The sequence below is a fragment of the Piliocolobus tephrosceles genome, chromosome 17 (genome assembly GCF_002776525.5).
Source record: "Piliocolobus tephrosceles isolate RC106 chromosome 17, ASM277652v3, whole genome shotgun sequence".
NCBI classification, from domain to species: Eukaryota; Metazoa; Chordata; class Mammalia; order Primates; family Cercopithecidae; genus Piliocolobus; species Piliocolobus tephrosceles.
The window spans coordinates 59719796-59737759 of record NC_045450.1 but is presented as its reverse complement, the minus strand read 5'-3'; the positions used below and the strand labels follow the sequence as shown (position 1 = coordinate 59737759).

Genomic DNA, 17964 nt, shown 5'->3' with positions numbered 1-17964 from the left:
ATGGGGTGGAAGTGTATGAAAACATCTCAAAAACAGAATGCTTAATTTTTGTTTAATGGCAATAGGCAGATACATTATATCCATTTTTAACATACACACAAAATTGTGGGCATTCATATAAGTGGCATAAGTACAGAGAAATCCACAGAAATAATAAAATATAAACATTTCATTTTGGTGATAACACATAGATGTTTGCTATATTATTTTTCTGTACTGTCCCATATACTTAAAATACTTCATTCTGGGCACAGTGGCTCACACCTGTAATCCCAGCACTTTGGGAGGCTGTGGCGGGCGGATCACCAGGTCAGGAGATGGAGATCATCCTGGCTAACACAGGGAAACCCCATCTCTACCAAAAATACAAAAAAAATTAGCCGGGCGTGGTGGCGGGCGCCTGTAGTCTCAGCTACTCGAGAGGCTGAGGCAGGAGAATGGAGTGAACCCAGGAGGTGGAGCTTGCAGTGAGCCAAGATCGCGCCACTGCACTCCAGCCTGGGTGACAGAGCGAGACTCAGTCTCAAAATAATAATAATAATAATAATAATAATAATAATAATAATAATAAAAGAAAACAGCTAGGTGTGGTGGCACACGCCTATAGTCTCAGCATTTTGGGAGGCCAAGGCAGGCAGATCACCTGAGATCAGGAGTCTGTGATCAACCTGGGCAACATGGTGAAACCCTGTCTCCACTAAAAATACAAAACTTAGCTGGGACTGGTGGCGCATGCCTGTAATCCCAGCTACTTGGGAGGCTGAGGTATGAGAATCACTTGAACCCAGGAGGCAGAGGTTACAGTGAGCTGAGACTGTGCCACTGCACTCCAGCCTGGGTGACAGAGCAAAATTCTGCCTCAAACAAAAAACAAAACAAAACAAAACACCCAACTCATTGAGGCCTATATAAATGCAAACACTTGGCTGGGCGCGGTGGCTCACACCTGTAATCCCAGCGCTTTGGGAGGCCGGGGCAGGTGCATCACCTGAGGTCAGGAGTTTGAGACCAACCTAGTTAACATGGTGAGACCCCATTTCTACTAAAAATAAAAAAAAATTAGACAGCCATGGTGGTGCGTGCCTGTAATCCCAGCTACTCGGGAGGCTGAGGCAGGAGAACTGCTTGAACCCGGGAGGTGGAGACTGCAATGAGCTGAGGTCTCGCCATTGCACTCTAGCTTGGGCAACAAGAGTGAAACTCCATCTCAAAAAAAAAAAGCAAACATTAAATTCTAAATGACAGCTGGACACAGTGGCCTGCAGTGCCAGCTATTTGGGAGGCTGAGGTGGGAGGATCACTTGAGCCCAGGAATTCAAGACTGCAGTGAGCCATGATCATGCCACTGCACTCCAGTCTGGGTGAGCTGGCCCTGTCTCTGGAAAAAAAACAAAAAAAAAAAAAAAGAAGATTCAGCTGAGCAAGCCAGGTTTACTGGCACCAGATGAAGGTTCACACTCAAAGTCAAGACCATGCTATGGCCATGGCAGGAGGATCACCTGAGCCCAGAAGTTCCAGTCTAGCCTGGGCAACACAGCAAGACCCTATGTCTTAAAAAAAAAAAAAAAAAAAAGACTATTACTATGGATAGCTCAGATAAAGCCAGTGATTGATACTGTCACAGCATCTTCATTGCTAAGTTATATATATAAAAAAAAAAAACCTCGCACCCAGCACAATTTGCACTGGTTCCACCTCCACTTATTAATAGTAATCTTCACAGCTCATCCATCCCCTCTCTATGCCTAAGGTAATGACTTAAGCTTCTCCTTCCCAGCCTTTTCCTAAGAGAAAAAAATGGTCAAGAGTACCTAACAAAAAACCATAACGCAAATGCAAAAGGACAGGCAGAGTTCATGCATTTAATTTTAGGTCTGTTACCAGGTTTTTCTTGAGCCCTGGCCAGGGTTATTCTGGTCCTGGCATGGGGAACATGGTTTGCATGGGTGTGGGTTAAATTAAAAACAAACAAACAAATAAAACTCTCACATCAAGTGCTCAAAGAACATGTCCCTAGGCCGGATCCTTGAGGCAGCCAGACAAGCACCACCACGATCCAACCAGGACGCCTGCCAGAAGATCCTAAGACGAAGTTTGTTTCCCATATTACAGAAAAGGGACAGGGGCAGCAGCTAACATCATCATTATTTCAAATACTCTACCACCTCCTTCTTCTGGTGGAAGTATTACGCAACATTAGAGAAAGGAATTCCACTTTTAATAGGCCCATGGGTGACACAGCACCATACTAAGCTCTCCTTAGGGAATTATATTAAATAACAGGTAAGCTGCTTAAAATACTATGTTACTTCACTTTTAAGTATGTTGCTCATGGTTCATTTGTTATAAATGCAGTCCCTCTTCCAAGGCAAAGGAGTATGCCCATCAAATAACTTAATTAAAAATATGGCCATACTGCCTTGTGAAATTAGTGGCAGAAAAGTCAACAGCACGAGGAAGCCTAAAAGTCAAGAGCTTGGGCCGGGTATGGTGGCTCACACCTGTAATCCCAGCACTTTAGGAAGCAGGATCGTTTGAGCCCAGGAGTTTGAGACCAGCCTGGGCAATATAGCAAGACCCCCATCTCTATTAAAAAAAAAAAAAAAAAGTCGAGTGCGATGGCTCACGCCTGTAATCCCAGCACTTTTGGAGGCTGAGGCAGGTGGATCACTTGAGGTCAGGAGTTTGAGACCAGCCTGGCCAACATGGTGAAACCCAGTCTCTACTAAAAATACAAAAATTAGCTGGGCATGGTGCTGCATGCCTATATGCCTGTAGTCCCAGATATTTGGGAGGTTGAAGTTGGAGGATCACTTGAACCCGGGAGGCAGAGCTTGCAGTGAGCTGTGCAACTCTAGACTGGGCAACAGGGAAAGACACCGTCTCAAAAAATAAAATAAATTTTAAAGAAAGTCAAGAGCTCTGTCTGTCCTACACCTAGGAAAGGTGACATCTAAACCACTGTAAGAAATTCCAAAGTTTAAATTCTGAAAGTCAAGATCACATTTTAAAAGTACAAAGCAGCTGGGCACGGTGGCTCACGCCCGTAATCCCAGCGCTTTGGGAGGCCGAGGCGGGTGGATCACCTGAGGCCAGGAGTTCAAGACCAGCCTGGCCAACATAGCGAAACCACGTCTGTACTACAAATACAAAATTAGCTGGATGTGGTGGTGCATGCCTATAATCCCAGCTACCTGGGAGGCTGAGGCAGGAGAATTGCTTGAACCTGGGAAGCAGAGGTTGCAGTGAGCGGAGATAGTGTCATTACACTCCAGCCTGGGCAACAAGAACAAAACTCTGCCTCAAAAAAAAAAGGGGGGGGGGGGTATAAAGCAAGAATGGCTGGTTCCTGATTTGCAACAGGTTTCTTGGAAAACCAGTACTCCACCCACCCAGGGATCCTCCATGTCTCTTAGATGCTATCTTCTATACCTATCTGTGTATATATACCATACACTGTCTCTTTTATCAGATTTTATCAGATTGTGAGCTCTATGAGGGCAATAACCATGTCTTATCCATTTCTGTGTATCTATCAGGACTGAAAATGATTCCTTGCATATACTATAGTTAAATGTTCAGTAAGTATTAGCTGGGTTTAAGTGAATCCAGCACAAAAAGGCCTGGTGAGGTAGAAGCAAGATAAGAACTATACAGTTTTGGAAGCCTGTTCAAAAGAAACACATGTCTAAAGAACGTGCCAAATTTTGCAAGAAAGAGATAAAATGTTCCCTCAAAGTAAAACTGAGGAAGGGAAGCACCAGTTTCCTCTCACAAGCTTCTGAAATGATAAAAGCAGGTCTGGTTTCAATGATAATGTGTTACAGGCTTAGGCAAGAACAGGTGAAAAAAATCTGATAAATACAATCAACCACGAAGCTGGCCATAGCTCAGGGTTGAGGGAACCAGACTTGGCCAGGCTGCTTAGAAACTCACTGGTATAAATATGGCTTTAAAACAAGGGAGGCTCAAAAAGAGGAGGGATGATAAAAGCATCAGTCTCAACTTGTTCTTTATTGTAGACAGTCTCCCACTTCTACTGAAGTATTTTTGGAGTGCCAACTACCAGTAATGGGATGACACCAACTATAACACCAAGGGAAGCATTGGAGGGTCATCTTTACCGTTCTGGAGCTGGCCCTGGCCTGCGTTCCCACTGGCTGTTAAACCCAACATGCCAAACGTGGAAGAACGCCGACACATCACGCATTGATGTACAGCAGGCCTTCGCTTATTATAACCTCTTAAAGAGCAGTGAGCCAATTTCAGGCCCTCTGTGAGAGGTCACAAGAACCCTTGAATGAAAATATATCAGGATTCAAAAACCATTCTGCAGAGATTAACAGGCTGATCCTAAAACATACATGGAAATGCAAAGGACCTAGAATAGTCAAAACCCAACATTATTTTGAAAAAGAGGAAAAAAATGGAGACTGTACACCACCCAATTTCAAAACTTACCATAAAGTTACAAGTAACCACAAGAGCGAGACACACATAAATCAATGGAACAGAATTGAAAGTCAAGAAATAAACCACTACATTTATGACCAGTTGATTTTGCCAAGGGAATTCAGGGAGAAAGGATGGTCTTTTCAACAAATGATGCTGGTACAACCAGACATACGTACGTTTACAAAAAAAAGAAAAAAGAAATAGACACTCCCTCCCTCATACCATATTCAAAAATTAACTCAAAATGGAACACAGACATATGTAAGAGCTAAAACTATAAAACTTCTAGATGAAAATAGGAGACATTTTTGTAAATTTGGACTAGACACTTTTTTTTACATGATACCAAAAGCATCATCCATAAAAGCAAAAATTGATAAATTACACAATCAAAATTAAAAATGTTTGCTCTTCCAAAGATACCATATAAGCAAATAAAACCACAGGTCACACACTAGGAGGAAATAGTTGCAAATCATATATGACAAAAGACATATTCATAATACATAAACTCTTACAACTTAGTAAGATGACAAATAACTCAATTTTTAAAAATGAGGATATACAGAAAATCATTGCACCTTCCTCTTAATTTTGCTGTGAACCTAAAACTGGTCTACTAAAATAATTAAGTCTTTTTTTTTGAGACGAAGTTTTGCTCTTGTTGCCCAGGAGTGCAGTGGCATCATCTCAGCTCACTGCAACCTCCGTCTCCCAGGTTCAAGAGATTCTCCTGCCTCTGGCTCCCGAGTAGCTGGGATTAGAGGCGTCCGCCACCATGCCCAGCTAATTTTTTTTTTTAATACTTCTTTTAGTAGAGATGGGGTTTCACTATGTTGGCCAGGCTGGTCTCGAACTCCTGACCTCAGGTGATCCACCCACCTTAGCCTCCCAAAGTGCTAGGATTACAGGCATGAGCTATCACACCCAGCCTAAGAATTAAGTCTTAAAAACAAAAAACAACAAGCGGCCGGGCGCGGTGGCTCAAGCCTGTAATCCCAGCACTTTGGGAGGCCGAGACGGGTGGATCACAAGGTCAGGAGATCAAGACCATCCTGGCTAACACGGTGAAACCCCGTCTCTACTAAAAATACAAAAAAACTAGCCGGGCGAGGTGGCAGGCGCCTGTAGTCCCAGCTACTCGGGAGGTTGAGGCAGGAGAATGGCGGAAACCCGGGAGGCGGAGCTTGCAGTGAGCTGAGATCTGGACACCGCACTCCAGCCCGGGCGGCAGAGCAAGACTCCGTCTCAAAACAAAAAAAAAAAACAAAAAAAAACAACAACAAGCAAGCAAAGATTTGAATCGACATTTCACCAAAGAAGATAAGTGAATTGTTAATAAATACATGAAAAGGGATCATCACTAGCTAACGAAATACAAATTAAAATCACAGTGAGGACTGGGCGCGGTGGCTCACGCCTGTAATCCCAGAACTTCGAGAGGCTGAGGCGGGCGTACCACTTGGGTCAAGAGTTGGAGACCAGCCTGGTCAACATGGTGAAACACCATCTCTAACAAAAAATACAAACATTAGCCAGATATGGTGGCATGCACTTGTAGTGCCAGCTACTCTGGAGGCTGAAGTGTGAGAATTACTCTGCCAGGAGGCAGAGGCTGCAGTGAGCCAAGATCGCACCATTGCACTCCAGCCTGGGTGACAGGGTGAGACCCTGTCTCAAAAATAAATAAATTAATTAATTAAAATCACAATGTGGTACCACTATATACCTACTAGAATGACTATAATCCGTAAGTCGACAATACACGGTATTGGCAAGGATGTGGCAAAACTGGAATTCTCAACCATTGCCCATGAAAATGTGAAATGTACAGCCACTTTGGAAAAGGCTGTCAGTTTCTCAAATGTTTAAAAACAAACTTCTCATATGGAATATTATGTCCACATAAAATCATGAACATGAATGTTCCCAGCAGCATCATTCATAATTGTCTTAAGCTAGAAACAACCCAAAAGTCTATCAGCTGGTGAATGGATAGACTGAGTGTGGTAAATTCATATAATGGAATACTATTTAGCAATAAAAATTACTGATGTCAGCACAAACTACTGATACATACTCAACACATATGAACTTAAAAACATGGTGAGTGGGCCGGGTGTGGTGGCTCACATCTGTAATCCCTGCACTTTGGGAGGCCAAGGCAGGTGGATCACCTGAGGTCAGGAGTTCAAGACCAGCCTGGCCAACATGATGAAACCCCATCTCTACTAAAAACACAAAAAATGAGCTGGACATGGTGGCACGCGCCTGTAATCCCAGCTACTCAGGAGGTTGAGGCAGAAGAATCGCTTGAACCTGGGAGGCAGATGTTGCAGTGAGCCAAGATCGCACCACTGCACTCCAGCCTGGGCAACAAGAGCAAAACTCCATCTCAAAAAAAAAAACACAAAACAAAAAACAGAAACAAAAATATGGTGAGTGAAGGACACCGAATGGAAAATAACACATACTGTATGATTTCATGTATATGAAATTCCCAGAAAAGGCAAATCTAGAGAGATAGCAGTTGCCTGGTGGGGAGCAGAGATTGACTAAAAACAGAAGGGCTGGATGTGGTGGTTCACGTCCATAATCCCAGCACTTTGGGAGGCCAAGGTGAGAGGATCGCTTGAGCCCAAGAGTTTGAGGCTGCAGTGAGCTACAGTCTCACCACTGTACTCCAGCCTAGGTGGTAGAGTGAGACCCTCTTTTTTAAAAACATAACAATAAAAAAAGAACTTTTTGAGAGATAGAAGTGTTATAAAATTGGATTTTAAGCCATGCATGGTGGTGCTCGCCTGCAGTGCCGGCTACATGGAAGGCTGGGGAAGGAGGTTCGCTTGAGCCTAGAAGGTCAAGGCTGCAGTGAGCTATGACAATGCCACTGCACTGTAGCCTGAGTGACAGAGTAAGACTCTGTCTCAAAAAAAAAAAGAAAAGAAAAAAAAAAAAGATTTTAGTGATGGTTGCATAACTCTATATGTTTACTAAATATCATTGTACATTTATAATGTATGGATATTATGGTATGTCAACTATACGTCAGTTTCAAAACAGTAACAACCAATATCCCACAACATCTGGAGGATCCCTAACTGCAGGTTCCTATATACAGTGAAAACCTTTTGGGATACTTTCTGGTAGAACTGTGGTTTTCTGGCAAAGAACTATGAAAGGGATTTCTCTATTAACGGTGCTTCTTCAAAGTCAGCACATGTAAGAATCACCTGGAAAACCTGTTGACAGACCAACCCCTCTCCTCCCAAGTGGATTTAATAGGTCGGGGGTGTGGCCCATAAATCTGCATTCCTAAAAGCTCCAGGACCAGTCATTAAAAACAGAGATTTCAAAGTCCCACCACATATCTATTATATCCAAATCTCTAAGAAAGGGGAACCTGGGAATCTGTACCTCTTACAGGTATCACGGAGAATCTTATGATTGATCTCATGGTTTAGTACTCCATGAGCTACAACATTCTCATATACCATTAACTCCAAGGATTTTTATAAGTGGTTTCAAGACTAAAATCTGTGTGTTCCTGGGTTGAAAATGACTAAGTAAATTATCTGTATTTTAAGTGGTTCTAAGTCTTTAGGATTCTGCCTTAGGCCTTTCTAAATAAAGCAATTTGCAGGAAAGCAACTTGTATTTATTCACAGTATTCTAAATATGATTTCACATTAAAAAAAAAAAAAGTTTTCCAAACAAATTAAAAGTAATAAAAAAGAAAGTTTTTGCCATTAAAAACGTTTAGGCCACTTTTCAAGTTTAGTCTAATCTTAAATCTGTTCATTTTAAAACCACATTTTTCTGAATTTTTAACAGGGGTGTGTAATTGTTAGATCTATGGGAACTATTAATTCTGTACAATTCTGATAGGCACTGATAACAGCAGCAACCGTGCCATTTTCAATGGTTCAATTCAAGGATCTACCACATACCTACTGGAATCTAATGCTGTGCTTAACACAGAGGTTAAACACGGAAGATATGGTTCTTACCAGGAATTCACCAGTGATTATAAAACAATAGTACTCAACGTCACTGTATACTGGAGCAGATGGGGAATTTTTACAGAAGTAGGACTGTGTCCTAGAAAAAAAAATGACAGCACTTAAATTATTTTCAATTTCTCTTATCAGTATGGCTCAAAGGAGTGGGAGGACTCATCGTCCTGCACACTGGAATGCCATGTTGTATGAAACAGAAAGAGCCAGACTGTAGATTGTGCTCAGAAGAACACACACACAGGACTTCCCGGAGAGCATCTTACTGTTTCTTCAGAGATTCTTTTTTTTTTTTTTTTTTTTTGAGACGGAGTCTTGCTCTGCCGCCCAGGCTGGAGTGCAGTGGCCGGATCTCAGCTCACTGCAAGCTCCACCTCCCGGGTTCACACCATTCTCCTGTCTCAGCCTCCCGAGTAGCTGGGACTACAGGCGCCCGCCTCGTCGCCCGGCTAGTTTTTTGTATTTTCTATTAGAGACGGGGTTTCACCGTATTAGCCAGGATGGTCTCGATCTGCTGACCTTGTGATCCGCCCGTCTCGGCCTCCCAAAGTGCTGGGATTACAGGCTTGAGCCACCGCGCCCGGCCTAGAGATTCTTATTTAACTGGCTTAGAGTGGGGCTCAAGCTCCCCAAGGAAAGTGTTTCATTGTAAATCATGCTTCTAAAGATAGTTGCAACAATAGTGTCCATCTCATCAGCTCTTCTGCAATGTCCCCTCTCCTGCCCTTCCCCTTGTCACAGTGCCAAACCAAATTCTTGTTTTGACAAACAGAACATACAGAAAGCCACACCATGTAACTTCCAAGGCTAGTAGGCCCCAGGAGAATTACAGCTTCTGCCTCTGCTGCCTGGTATGCTCACTTTTGGAATTTAGCTGCCAAACAACAAAACCCAAGCTAGTCACAACTAGAGAGATAGCCACAGCAAGACAGAGAAGGTTTTGCCTCCTCGTCATGCCCACCAACTTGCCAGATGTGTGAATGAAGCCATCTTAGCCATTCCAGTCTCTGTCTGACTACATGTCATGAGACACCCCAACTGTTAGTCACATAGAGAAGAACCATCCAGCTGAGCCCTGCCTGAATTCCCAAGTCAGAGAATTATGATCAAATATAAAATAGATATTGTTTTAAGCCATTAAGTTTTGAGGTAGGTTTTGTTGCCTAACAACAGACAACAAAAATAGGCTTCAAGTCTGCTCTAGAATATTGTTCTAGGTAAATGATATACAGATTATAGTCAACATATATGAACTTGGTCACTACACCTCAAGAGTGAGAAAACTTTGAAATCTAGCTACCAGAAGGAAGAAAATAAGTGTTCACAAGCAAGATCAAATCCACTTCCTTATCATAGACTTTTCCACATTTGTCAGCAAAAGGTTTTGTTGCTTCCCAAATTTTGTATTAGGAAAGCAGGTTATATAAGTGCTTTAACTCCTTTCTAAAGGCCATGCTAGGCTAGGCGCAGTGGCTCATGCCTGTAATCCCAGCACTTTGGGAGGCTGAGGCGGGTGGATCACAAGGTCAGGAGATCGAGACCATCCTGGCTAACATGGTGAAACCCCGTCTCTACTAAAAATACAAAAAATTAGCCGGGCGTGGTGGCAGGCGCCTGTAGTCCCAGCTACTCAGGAAGCTGAGGCAGGAGAATGGCATGAACCCAGGAGGTGGAGCCTGCACTGAGCCTAGACGGCACCACTGCACTCCAGCCTAGGCGACAGAACAAGACTCCATCTCAAAAACAAAAAAGAAAGCCATGCTAACTAAAATCAGTGGTTAGTGAGATGTTTTCAGCTCAGTACTCTTCTTCCTCTAAGCACATTCTATTCATAAATTTGGGGTCAAGAAACCATTTTTTACAATTTTAAAGGATATGGAAGAAAAGGTGAATTGAAGAGCAGGTCTGGAGTAGGGGATATCTACCCACAAACAAGAAGAGTGGGCCAGAAGTAGTGGCTCATGCCTGTAATTACAGCACTTTGGGAGGCCGAGGTGGCGGATCACCTGAGGTCAGGAGTTCCAGATCAGCCTGGCCAACATGATGAAACCCCATCCATACTAAAAATACAAAAAATTAACCAGGCGTGGTGGTGCATGCTTGTAATCCCAGCTACTTGGGAGACTGAGGCACAAGAATCACTTGAACCCAGGAAGCAGACACTAGATGATACCACTGTCCTCCAACCTGGGTGAAAGAGAGAGACTGTCTCAAAAAAAAAAAAAAGAAAAGAAAAGAAAAGTGAAGATCAAGTGATATTAAAACTGAGTATTTCCAGGCTGCCTTGTTTAACAAAACAAATGAGGCACAGGACTGGCATTGCACACCTATCTACCGATGTGTTCCAATCTTAAGAGTTGGCTGAAACAGGAGGAAGAAAAGATCCTGGCTGGATACAGATCTCAACAGTATCATCCATTCTGCTCATTATGAAAGCTTCAAAAGATGATGCTGGAATCGACAGATTCAAATTCTAGCTCTGTCAATTCCCATCTGTAAGATGGAAATAGTTTCTTTCCACCTCTTGGGGTTGCTGTGAGGGAAAAAAAAAGAGCATGTGTAAAGTACTAGCCCAGTGCCTGGCACAGAACAGGCACACAAGAACTGTCAATTTTACACTTACCTTCTCTCCCAAACCAATGCAACTGGACCTATAAAAGTGCTGCATAGTCCAAGCATCTTCTCGAATATACTCTAAGCAAACACAATTAAGAAAAGGAATCACACATGGCTCAGTTCAGAGTGGCCAAAGGAATTAAACATATGTATGTACATATACATATATACAAACATATACCATCCAGGTGTAATCTGGACAAATCTTTACCCAGTTATCACACAGGGATTAGTATCCCTTTTAAACATTTAAAATTTGAACAGCTGAGAAAGAAAATGAATGAAGTTACTTCTACATTTAGACAGGTTGTCTAAAGTTCTTTGGATGAAAGAGCAGATAATATAAATGCCAGAGAACAGGGACGGCTTGTGTAGAGATGGATCCTTAAAAGGAGAATTGTGGAGGTGAGCTCTGAGCCCAAGGCAGCCAAGCAAGTCTGAATGATCTCAACTCCTGAGAGCTGGCTAGTGAATACTTTAATGATTGGAATTAACAGAGCCTTGAATCTACCTACCACTTGGGAAAGAGAAGCTTAGTTCTCCTAGGATTAAGAAGGAAACTGAAGACTCCCAGTATGATCCTTCTCAATTCTTATATAATGTAGTAAGTGGAATCTGCCAATCTAACTGGCATTAAACTGATAACAGGCCTAAATGGCCTATTATAGCCCAATCTTTACCTGTCTCTGTACACTAAAATTTCCCTCACTATTTAGCTACCTGAACCACAGAACCAGAAAAATGAGACTATATGTACTTTTCAGGTGTCAGCTTCATATAGACTATATGTACTTTTCAGGTGTCAGCTTCATATAACCAGAAAAATGAGACTATATGTACTTTTCAAGATCTTACGACGTCTGCTATATGAACTGTGAATTCTAGATTTTATTATTTAGGGCCTACTCATTCACCTTCCTTTCAGATACAGTGGTAGAATTTGAGGCGATGGTAGTGGGCTTAGAGATCTGCTGAATGTGTACTTCTGAACCCATTTAAAGCCAAATTCACCTGGGTAAATAATAAAAGACTTTTTCTTAAATTAAAATTTTTTTAAAGATAACTGTTTAAAGCAAAAGCAAAAACAAAAACCAAGAATGCCTGCCAAAAGAAAAAATGTATTCTGAGGTTGAGCATGCACATGCCTGTGTGGGTGTATAAAATATATGACAGCAATGTCCCAGAGGTTAGGAGGAAGTAAATGTAAGAATATTGTTGCAAGGTTCTTACACTATACATTAAGTGGTATAATACTAACTGAAGGCACACTGTGATAAAAAGTTAAAAGACACATACTATAAAACCTAGAGCAACTACTATTTTTTTTTAAGCCAGAGGCAAAGCTAATAAACCTGTAAGTAGAGACAAAGTGGATTATAAACTTTTATTGTGCTCGCTTCGGCAGCACATATACTAAAAAAATTGGAACGTACAGAGAAGTTTAGCATAGTCCCTGCACAAGGATGACATGCAAATTCATGAAGTGTTCCATATTTTAGAAAATAAAATACATTTAATTAAAAAATTAAAACTTTTTTGTTTTGAGATGAGGTCTCCCTCTGTTGTCCAGGCTAGAGTGCAATGGAGTGATCTCAGCTCACTGCAATCTCCACCTCCCACGAGCAAGCGATTCTCCTGCCTCAGCCTCCCAAGTAGCTGGGATTACAGGTGCCCACTAGCATGCCAGGCTAATTTTTGTATTTTTAGTAGAGATGGGGTTTTGCCATGTTAGCCAGGCTGGTCTTGAACTCCTGACCTCAAGTGATCTGCCTGCCTCAGCCTCCCAAGGTGTTGGGATTACAGGCATGAGCCACCGCGCCCAGCCAAAAAAATAAAAAACTTTTCTTAATCCAAGGGAATGCCTCAAGTGGGCACATGCACAATTGCAGGAAGCACACTGTGCATGCGGCCCCTCCCAAGTGTTGGTGGCCACTGCACATGCGGACAGTCAACCCCAAGAGAAGAATCCAGGGAGAAGTAACACAAGACCCTGAAAGCATGCCAACATATAAAACCCCAAGTCAAAGGGTCAAACTATGCATCTGATCTTTCAAGTCGCCCACTTGGCCCTCTTCCAAGTGTACTTTACTTCCTTTCTTTCCTGCTTTAAAGCTTTTTAATAAACGTTCACCCCTGCTCTAAAATTTGTTTCACTCTCTACTTCTGCCTGTGCTCCTCAGTTGAATTCTTTCTCCTGAGGAGCAAGAATTGAGGTTGCTGCAGAGCCATTCAGATTTGTGGGTGGTAAAAAGATTGCACCACTGCACGATCACTGCATCTGGGTGACAGAGTAAGATGTCCGAAAAAAGAGAAAAATCGAGTTATATACTTTTTCTTTTTTTTGAGACGGAGAGCGAGACCCTGTCTCAAAAAATAAAAATAAAAAATAAAACTATAAAACAATGATGAGAAAAATTAAAGAGCACTTAAATGAAGCCAGAGAAATACCATGGTCAAGAACTGAAAGTTGCAATATTGTTAAGATGTTAACTTTCCTCAGTTTTATCCTTAAATTCAACACAATCCCAATCAAAATTCCTGCAAGGATTCCTTTTTTTTTTTTGTAGAAATAGACAAGCTGATTCTAAATTTTAAATGGAAATTTGAAAGCCTGAGAATACCCTAAATAATTAAGAATTTAAAAAAATAATAAAGAAATCAAATAACATTTGACTTCAAGACTTATTACAACACCACAGTAATCAAAGGAACATGGTATTGGCATAAGGACAGACATTAAAGAAAAACAGAATAAAGTCCAGAAATAGACTATGTATTGCCAATAGTACCCTTAAAGCTTCCATGGTAATTCAGTGGAGGAAAGGATAGTCTTTTTAATACGTGACACTGGAACAACCGGGGGAAAAATGAACTTTACAAGGAAGTGCAAGACTTGTAGCACTGAAAACTACAAAATATCACTGAAAAAAAGTAAAGAAAATCAGTAAGTGGCACACCTGTAATCCTAACACTTTGGGAGGCCGAGTTGGGCGGATCATTTGACATCAGGACTTTGAAACCAGCCTGGCCAACACAGTGAAACCCCGTTTCTACTAAAAATACAAAAAAATTAGCCAGGTATGGTGTAATCCCAGCTACTTTGGAGGCTTAGGCAGGAGAACTGATTGAACCCAGGAGGCAGAGGTTGCAGTGAGCTGAGATCACGCCATTGCACTCCAGCCTGGGTGACAGGGCGAGACTCCGTCTCAAAAAAAAAAAAAAAAAGAAGAAAACCTAATAAACGGAAGCAGCTGGGTGCAGTGGCTCACACCTGTAATGTCAGCACTTTGGGGCGCTGAGGCAGGCAGATCGCTTGAGCCCAGGAGTTGACCAGCCTGGGCAATATGGCGAATATCCCATCTCTACAAAAAATACAAAAATTAGCTGGGCACGGTGGCCCACTCCTGTAGTTCCAGATGCTTGGGTGGCTGAGGCAGGAGGATTGCTTGAGTCTGGGAGGCAGTTTGCAATGAGCTGAGATCCAGCCATTGCACTCTAGCCTGGGTAACAGAGCGAGACCCTGGCTCTAAATAAACAAACAAACAAACAAACACATAGAAGAGTTCCATGTTTATGGCATCCCATTTTAATACTGTTAAGATGGCAATACTCTTCTAATTGATCTAGAGACTCAACACAATCCCCATCAAAATCCCAACTGTCTTTTTCAGAGATAGATAGATATAAGCTGATACCGTTCCAAAATTCATATGCAACTGCAAGGGACCCAAAATAGCCAAACAGTTTCCAAAAAGAAAATCAAAGATAAAAGACGCATACTTCCTGGTTTTGATATTTACTACAACGCTATGGTTATCCACATAGTGTAGTATTGGCATAAGATAAACATACAGACTAGTGCAATACTAAAAGAAATTGAGAGTAAGTAAATAATCACATACATCTATAGTCAACTGATTTTCAACAAGGGTGTCAAGGCCATTCAAAGGAGAGAATGAACAGTGTTTTCAATAAATGCTACTGGGACAACTGAATTATCTACATGCAAAAGAATGTGGTTTTGGCCAGGCGCGGTGGCTCAAGCCTGTAATTCCAGCACTTTGGGAGGCCGAGATGGGCGGATCACAAGGTCAGGAGATCGAGACTATCCTGGCTAACACGTTGAAATCCCGTCTCTACTGCAAAAAAAAAAAAACACAAAAAACTAGCCGGGCGACGTGGCGGGCGCCTGTAGTCCCAGCTACTCGGGAGGCTGAGGCAGGAGAATGGCGTAAGCCCGGGAGGCGGAGCTTGCAGTGAGCTGAGATCCGGCCACTGCACTCCAGCCTGGGCGACAGAGCCAGACTCCGTCTCAAAAAAAAAAAAAAAAAGAATGTGGTTTGGACCCCCAACCTCATACCACATACAAAAGTTAATTCCAAATGCATCAAAGACCTAAATATAAGAACTAAAAGTATAAAACTCTTAGAAGGAAACACAGGTGGAAATCTTCTTGACCTTGCATTAAGCAACAAATTCTTAAATATGACACCAAAAGCAAAAGCAACAAGAGACTTAAAACAGGTATCATATTAGCTTCCAACAAAATTAAAGACTTTTAGGACTGGGCGCAGTGGCTCACATCTGTAATCCTAGCACTTTGGGAGGCCAAGGCGGACGGATCACAAGGTCAGGAGATCAAGACCATCCTGGCTAACACGGTGAAACCCTTTCTCTACAAAAAAAATAAATAAAAAATTAGCTGGGCATTGCGGCACGCGCCTGTAGTCCCAACTACTCGGGAGGCTGAGGCAGGAGAATCGCTTGAACCCGGAAGGTGGAGGTTGCAGTGAGCCGAGATCCCTTGTTGCACTCCAGCCTGGGCAACAAGAGTGAAATTCTGTCTCGAAAAACAAACAAACAACACAAAAAAAATTAAACACTTTTGTGCTGCAAAGGATACTATCAAGAACATAATAAGACAACTTACAGAATGGGAGAAAAAGTTTGCAAATTATGTTCTGATAAGGAATTAGTATATCTAAAATGTATAAAAATGTCTTACAACTCAACAACCAAAAGACAAACAATTCAACTAAAAAACTCACAAAGGACCAGGTGCAGTAGCTCATGCCTATAATACCAGCACTTTGGGAGGCCAAGTCAGGAGGATCACTTGAGACCCAGACCAGCCTGGGCAACACAGCAAGACCCTGCCTTTACAAAAATTAAAAATTAGCTGGGCATGGTGGTGTACGCCTGCAGTCCCAGCTACTCAGGAGGCTGAGGCAGGAGGATCACTTGAGCCAAGGTGTTCAAGGCTATAGTGAGCTATAAGCATGCCGCTGCACTCCACCTGCGTGACAGAACAAGACTCTTTAAAAAAAAAAAAAAATTGACAAAGGACTTGCATAGACATTTCTCCAAGGACTATATACGAAGAGCCAATAAACACAAGAAAAAGCCGGGTGTGGCGGCTAATGCCTGTAATTCCAGCACTTTGGGAGGCTGAGGTGGGCAGATCACCTGAGGTCAGCAATTCAAGACCAACTTGCCCAACATAGTGAAACCCCAACTCTACAAAAATACAAAACTTAGCCAGGCATGATGGTGGGCGCCCATAATCCCAGCTACTTGGGAGGCTAAGGCAGGAGAATTGCTTGAACCCAGGAGACGGAGGGTATAGTAAGTTGAGATCGTATCACTGCACTCCAGACTGGGAGACAGAGCAAGACTCCATCTCAAAAACACACACACACACACAAGAAAAGATGCCCAACATCCTTTGCAAATCGAAACTATAATGAGATACCACTTCAGAATCACTACGATGGCTACTATCAAATAGACAGGTAATAATAAGTGTTGGAAAAGATGTGGAGAATCAGAACCCTTATATACTGTTGGTGGGAATGTAAAATGGTGCAACTGCTTTGGGAAATAGTCTGGCAATTCCTCAAAAAGATCCAATTAAAGTTACCCAGCAATTCTACTGGGTAGATATGGTAGAATGGACCCGATCCAGTAGAATCGACCAAGCAATTCAACTTGTAGGTGTATACAGCTGGGTGCGGTGGTCATGCCTGTAATCCCAACACTTTGAGAGGCTGAGATGGGGAGAATGCTTGAGTTTAGGAGTTCGAGAATGGCCTGTGCAACATGGAAAAACCCTGTCTCTACGGAAAATACAAAAAATTAGCTACGCATGGTGGCATGCACATGTAGTCCCAGTTACTTGGGAGGCTGAGGTGGGAGGATCACTTGAGCTTTGGAGGTCAGGCTGCAGTGAGCCAAGATAGCACCACTGCTCTCCAGCCTGGGGGACAAAGTGAGACCCTTTCTCAAAACAAACAAATAAAAAACCTTAGAGAAAAAAAATTTTTTCTTAAGTAAAACAAGAAAATGTCTACACAAAAACTTGGATATGGCTGGGCACGGTGGCTCACCTGTAATCCCAGCGCTTTGGGAGGCTGAGGCAGGCAGGTCACGAGGTCGGGAGATCGAGACTATCCTGACCAACATGGTGAAACTCTGTCTCTACTAAAAATACAAAAATTAGCTGGGTGTGTAATCTCAGCTACTTAGGAGGCTGAGGCAGGAGAATGGCTTGAACCCAGGAGGTGGAGATTGCAGAGAGCCAAGATTGCGCCAGTGCACTCCAGCCTGGGCAACAGTGAGACTTTGTCTCAAAAACAAAAAAACAAAAAAACAAAAAAACAGGTCAGGCACAGTGGCTCACACCTGTAATCCCGGCACTTTGGAAGGCTGAGGCAGGCAGATCATGAGGTCAGGAGTTCGAGACCAGCCTGGCCAACATAGTGAAATCTCATCTCTACTAAAAATACAAAAATCAGCTGGGTGCGGTGGCACGCACCTGTAGTCCCAGCTACTTGGAAGGGTGAGGAAGAACTGCTTGAACCTGGGAAGCAGAGGTTGCAGT

At 42.5% G+C, this 17964-nt stretch overlaps 1 protein-coding gene and 1 non-coding gene across 4 annotated transcripts in view; one reads left to right on the top strand and one right to left on the bottom strand.

The window, feature by feature from the left end:
• ZNRF1 (zinc and ring finger 1) overlaps positions 1-17964 on the bottom strand; it is a 118374-nt gene that overhangs the window by 67679 nt on the left and 32731 nt on the right. The gene's annotated exons all lie outside the window — the stretch shown is intronic.
• Positions 12474-12582, top strand: LOC111536162. Its single transcript, XR_002729661.1, has one exon. It is a non-coding gene; the product is annotated as a U6 spliceosomal RNA (small nuclear RNA).